The 6,934-nt window shown below is 40.1% G+C and overlaps 1 pseudogene; it reads right to left on the bottom strand.

The window, feature by feature from the left end:
* Nucleotides 1-5,712: 5,712 nt before the first annotated feature.
* LOC124508786 (olfactory receptor 2M5-like) lies at nt 5,713-6,594 on the bottom strand (annotated as a pseudogene).
* Nucleotides 6,595-6,934: the final 340 nt, after the last annotated feature.

Raw genomic sequence — 6,934 nt, forward strand, 5'->3', positions numbered from 1 at the left:
CAGAGCTCAGTTTGGCAGGGAACAAAGGCGCTCCCCAGCGCCATCTCCCTCGCCCATCCCCCAACCAAAATCCAAAAGGGAACCAGTTCCTGCCAGGGAACTTGCTCGCTCTGCACAATTACCCAACTCTGTGCTTCTGCAGAGCCAACCCTCTGGCAGTCGGTCTGACTCCCTCCTGCTGCCGCAGGGCCCCTCCTGAAGTGGATCACCTAAGGAGAAGCGAGCTAAGCCTGCCCCTCCTGCACCCATGCACCTTGCCTACCCACCCCAGCTAATATGCCAGATCCCCAGCATCACAAGCCTGGCAGTGTGCAAGTAGCCCAGAGGGGCCACGCCACCCCACAGTGAATCCTGCCCCTAGGAGAGGGGAAGAGAAGGCACACACCAGTCTGACTGTGGCCCCAGCGGTGGGCTGGGGGCAGACATCAGGTCTGACTGCGGCTCCGCCCACCAGCTCCAGTTATACACCACAGCACAGGGGAAGTGCCCTGCAGGTCCGCACCACTCCAGGGACTATCCAAAATGACGAAATGGAAGAATTCCCCTCAAAAGAATCTCCAGGAAATAACAACAGCTAATGAATTGATCAAAAAGGATTTAAATAATATAAAAGAAAGTGAATTTAGAATAATAGTCATAAAATTAATCACTGGGCTGGAAAACAGTATAGAGGACAGCAGAGAATCTCTTGCTACAGAGATCAAGGGACTAAAGAACAATCAGGAGGAGCTGAAAAACGTTTTAAACGAAGTGCAAAACAAAATGGAAACGACGACGCCTCGGATTGAAGAGGCAGAGGAGAAAATAGGTGAACTAGAAGATAAAATTATGGAAAAAGAGGAAGCTGAGAAAAAGAGAGATAAAAAAATCCAGGAGTATGAGGGGAAAATTAGAGAACTAAGTAATACACTAAAAAGAAATAGTATATGCATAATTGGTATCCCAGAGGAGGGAGAGACAGGGAAAGGTGCTGAAGATGTACTTGAAGAAATAATAGCTGAGAACTTCCCTGAACTGGGGAAGGAAAAAGGCATTGAAATCCAAGAGGCACAGAGAACTCCCTTCAGACGTAACTTGAATTGATCTTCTGCACGGCATATCATAGTGAAACTGGCAAAATACAAGGATAAAGAGAAAATTCTGAAAGCAGCAAGGGGTAAACGTGCCCTCACATATAAAGGGAGATCTATAAGACTCGTGATTGATCTCTATTTTGAAACTTGGCAGGCCATAAAGGATTGGCACGAGATCTTCAATGTGCTGAACAGGAAAAATATGCAGCCGAGAATCCTTTATCCAGCAAGTCTGTCATTTAGAATAGAAGGAGAGATAAAGGTCTTCCCAAACAAACAAAAACTGAAGGAATTCGTCACCACTAAACCAGCCCTACAACAGATCCTAAGGGGGATACTGTGAGAACAAGTACCAGAGACATCACTACAAGCATAAATCATACAGACATCACAATGACTCTAAACCCGTATTTTCTATAATAACACTGAATGTAAATGGACTAAATGCGCCAACCAAAAGACATAGGGTATCAGAATGGATAAAAAAACAAGACCCATCTATTTGCTGTCTACAAGAGACTCATTTTAGGTCTGAGGACACCTTTAGATTGAGAGTGAGGGGATGGAGAACTATTTATCATGCTACTGGAAGCCAAAAGAAAGCTGGAGTAGCCATACTTATATCAGACAAACTAGACTTTCAATTAAAGGCTGTAACAAGAGATGAAGAAGGGCATTATAGAATAATTACAGGGTCTATCCACCAGGAAGAGCTAACAATTATAAATGTCTATGCGCCGAATACAGGAGCCCCCAAATATATAAAAGAATTACTCATAAACATAAGCGACCTTATTGATAAGAATGTGTTAATTGCAGGGGACTTTAACACTCCACTTACAGAAATGGATAGATCATCTAGACACACGGTCAATAAAGAAACAAGGACCCTGAATGGTACATAGGATCAGATGGACTTGACAGATATATTTAGAACCCTGCATCCCAAAGCAACAGAATATACTTTCTTCTTGAGTGCACATGGAACATTCTCCAAGATAGATCACATACTGGGTCACAAAACAGCCTTTCATAAGTATACAAGAACTGAAATTATACCATGCATTCTTTCAGACCACAAATCTATGAAGCTTGAAATCAACCACAGGAAAAAGTCTGGAAAACCTCCAAAAGCATGGAGGTTAAAGAACACCCTACTAACGAATGAGTGGGTCAACCAGGCAATTAGAGAAGAAATTAAAAAATATACGGAAACAAACAAAAATGAAAATACAACAATCCAAATGCTTTGGGGTGCAGCAAAGGCAGTCCTGAGAGTAAAATACATCTCAATCCAGGCCTATGTCAAGAAACAAGGAAAATCCCAAATACAAAATCTAACAGCACACCTAAAGGAAATAGAAGCAGAACAGCAAAGGCAGCCTAAACCCAGCAGAAGAGAAATAATAAAAATCAGAGCAGAAATAAACAATATAGAATCTAAAAAAACTGTAGAGCAGATCAACGAAACCAAGAGTTGGTTTTTTGAAAAAATAAACAAAATTGACAAAGCTCTAGCCAGGCTTCTCAAAAAGAAAAGGGAGATGACCCAAATAGATAAAATCATGAATGAAAATGGAATGATTACAACCAATCCCGCAGAGATACAAACAATTATCAGGGAATACTATGAAAAATTATATGCTAACAAACTGGACAACCTGGAAGAAATGGATAATTTTTAAACACCCACACTCTTCCAAAACTCAATCAGGAGGAAATAGAAAGCTTGAACAGACCCATAACCAGCGAAGACATTGAATCGGTTATGAAAAATCTCCCAACAAATCAGAGTCCAGGACCAGATGGCTTCCCAGGGGAATTCTACTAGACATTTAAAGCAGAGATAATACTTATCCTTCTCAAACTATTCCAAAAAATTGAATGGGAAGGAAAACTTCCAGACTCATTCTATGAAGCCAGTATTACTTTGATTCCTAAACCAGACAGAGACCCAGTAATAAAAGAGAACTGCAGGCCAATATCCCTGATGAATATGGATGCAAAAATTCTCAATAAGATACTAGCAAATCGAATTCAACAGCATATGTAAAGAATTATTAACCATGATCAAGTGGGATTCATTCCTGAGATGCAGGTCTGGTTCAACATTCGCAAATCCATCAACGTGATGCATCACATTAATAAAAGAAAAGAACCATATGATCCTGTCAATCAATGCAGAAAAGGCCTTTGACAAAATCCAGCACCCTTTCTTTGTAAAAACCCTTGAGAAGGTCGGGATAGAAGGAACATACTTAAACATCATAAAAGCCATTTATGAAAAGCCCAGAGCTAACATCATCCTCAATGGGGAAAAACTGAGAGCTTTTTCCCTGAGATCAGGAACACGACAGGGATGTCCACCCTCACCACTGTTTTTTAACATGGTGTTGGAAGTTCTAGCATCAGCAATCAGACAACAAAAGGAAATCAAAGAATCAAAATTGGCAAAGATGTAGTCAAGCTTTTGTTTTTTGCCGATGACATGATATTATACATGGAAAATCCGATAGACTCCACCAAAAGTCTGCTAGAAGTAATATATGAATATAGCAAAGTTGCAGGATACAAAATCAATATACAGAAATCATTTGCATTCTTACACACTAACAATGAAGCAACAGAAAGACAAATAAAGAAACTGATCCCATTCACATTTGCACCAAGAAGCATAAAATACCTAGGAATAAATCTAACCAAAGATGTAAAAGATCTGTATGCTGAAAACTATAGAAAGCTTATGAAAGTAATTGAAGAAGATATAAAGAAATGGAAAGACATTCCCTGCTCATGGATTGGAAAAATAAATATTGTCAAATGTCAATACTACCCAAAGCTATCTACACATTCAATGCAATCCCAATCAAAATTGCACCAGCATTCTTCTCGAAACTAGAACAAGCAATCCTAAAATTCATATGGAACCACAAAAGGCCCCGAAGAGCCAAAGGAATTTTGAAGAAGAAGACCAAAGCAGGAGGCATCACAATCCCAGACTTTAGCCTCTACTACAAAGCTGTAATCATCAAGACAGCATGGTATTGGCACAAAAACAGACACACAGACCAATGGAATAGAATAGAAACCCCAGAACTAGACCCACAAACGTATGGCCAACTAATCTTTGACAAAGCAGCAAAGAACATCCAATGGAAAAAAGACAGTCTCTTTAACAAATGGTGCTGGGAGAACTGGACAGCAACTTGCAGAAGGTTGAAACTAGACCACTTTCTCACACCATTCACAAAAATAAACTCAAAATGGATAAAGGACCTGCATGTGAGACAGGAAACCATCAAAACCCTAGAGGAGAAAGCAGGAAAAGACCTCTCTGACCTCAGCCGTAGCAATCTCTTACTCGACACATCCCCAAAGGCAAGGGAATTAAAAGCAAAAATGAATTACTGGGACCTTATGAAGATAAAAAGCTTCTGCACAGCAAAGGAAACAACCAACAAAACTAAAAGGCAACCAACGGAATGGGAAAAGATATTTGCAAGTGACATATCGGACAAAGGGCTAGTATCCAAAATCTATAAAGAGCTCACCAAACTCCACACCTGAAAAACAAATAACCCAGTGAAGAAGTGGGCAGAAAACATGAATAGACACTTCTCTAAAGAAGACATACCGATGGCCAACAGGCACATAAAAAGATGCTCAACATCGCTCCTTATCAGGGAAATACAAATCAAAACCACACTCAGATATCACCTCATGCCAGTCAGAGTGGCCAAAATGAACAAATCAGGAGACTATAGATGCTGGAGAGGATGTGGAGAAACGGCAACCCTCTTGCACTGTTGGTGGGAATGCAAATTGGTGCAGCCACTCTGGAAAGCAGTGTGGGGGTTCCTCAGAAAATTAAAAACAGACCTACCTGATGACCCAGCAATAGCACTGCTAGGAATTTACCCAAGGGATACAGGAGTACTGATGCATAGGGGCACTTGTACCCCAATGTTTATTGCAGCTCTCTCAACAATAGCCAAATTATGGAAAGAGCCTAAATGTCCATCAACTGATGAATGGATAAAGAAATTGTGGTTTATATACACAATGATGTACTACATGGCAATGAGAAAGAATGAAATCTGGCCCTTTGTAGCAACGTGGATGGAACTGGAGAGTGTGATGCTAAGTGAAATAAGCCATACAGGGAAAGACAGATACCATATGTTTTCACTCTTATGTGGATCCTGAGAAACTTAACAGAAACCCATGGAGGGGAAGGAAAAAAAAAGAGGTTAGAGTGGGAGAGAGCAAAAGCATAAGAGACTCTTAAAGACAGAGAACAAACTGAGGGTTGATGGGGGGTGGGAGGGAGGGGAGGGTGGGTGATGGGTATTGAGGAGGGCACCTTTTGGGATGAGCACTGGGTGTTGTATGGAAACCAATTTGACAATAAATTTCATATATTGAAAAAAAATAAAAAAATAAATTAAAGAATTGAAATAATAAACAAACAAACAAACAAACAATTAAATTGTGTGGTTGGCCAGGAAAGTGACATTCCAAAAACGTGTATGTGTCAATTTTTAGAGATGAATGCAAAGAAGAGGGACACTAAGGAGATTCTGTCAAAGCATTAAAATAATTCAGCAATTTATTCTCCAGACTTGCCCTTCCCACATCTTCATGAATACTCTGGCCATTTGTTGTGGAGTCTATAGATAAGGGGATTTGGCATGGGCATAAGGATGGTGTAGAAAACAGAGATCATTTTATCTTGGATGGGAGAACGAACTGAAGTGGGCAGCATGTATATGAACAATACTGTTCCATAGTACATTCCCACCACCCTGAGGTGAGAGGAACAGGTGGCAAAAGCTTTTCAGCGACCATCTCCAGAACCCATGCAAATGACAGCCAGCATGACACAAGCATAGGAAGCAATGATGGTTGTTACAGGGATAACAATCCTTACAATACAGCGGTAGAAAAGAACTTCTTCAAATGTTGAGATATCATTGCATGAGACGATTAGCATGGAAGGAAAATCACAGAAGTTGGCTATTTCCTTGAACCCACAATAGGAGAAGGAAAATGATACCATCAGTAGAGCCCAGGATCCAAGAAGATGCGGCCATAAGTCCACAAATTTTAGGGCTCATAGTTTGAAATATCTTAGAAGATGGCAAATGGCAACATAATGGTCAAAAGACATGATTGCCAACAGGAAACATTAACAACCTATTAGTGATGCATAGAAGAAAATTTGTGTGGCACACGCTGCCACAGTAATGGACTTGCTGCCAGACAAGTAGTTGAAGGCCATCTTGGGTACAGTAGTGCAGATGAGTATGAGATCCATGAGGGACAGTTGGCTGAGGAGGAAGTACATGGGGGTGTGGAACTGGGTGTCCAGGTAGATAAGGAGAACCATGACAGTGTTTCCCTTTGAAGGCCACCATGAAGATACTGAAGACCAAAGAAAAGAGGAAGATGTGCATAGGGCTTTGATCAACGATTCCCAAAAGGATGAAATCAGAGGTAAAATCTGATTGTCCCATGCCATGATGAATGTGTTCTTTATCTATTACAACAAAAATTGATGCTAATTAATTAATTTGGCAAACATGTACCCAGTGCCTTACAAAAGCTTGTGATTGTGGTAATTCTACAAGTGAATGATTAAGATGACATCACCAGGATTAGGAATTTCAAAGATCAAAATGTATAATATCAGAAAAAATATTTTCTGTTAGTACTGTCTAGTTTATAAAGTGTGAAACATTTAAGTTCATCTTCTAACTATCCTGTGTCTTCCTTGGAAAATTAAGATAATAATATACATTTTATATAATTGATAATGTTTCTTAGAAAAAGAAACTTCCCCTAAAAAAATCAGACAGTGT

Source organism: Lynx rufus, unplaced genomic scaffold (genome assembly GCF_022079265.1).
Source record: "Lynx rufus isolate CCGP_SWC_20201006 ecotype Redwood Valley unplaced genomic scaffold, mLynRuf1.p SCAF_1, whole genome shotgun sequence".
Taxonomy (NCBI): domain Eukaryota; kingdom Metazoa; phylum Chordata; class Mammalia; order Carnivora; family Felidae; genus Lynx; species Lynx rufus.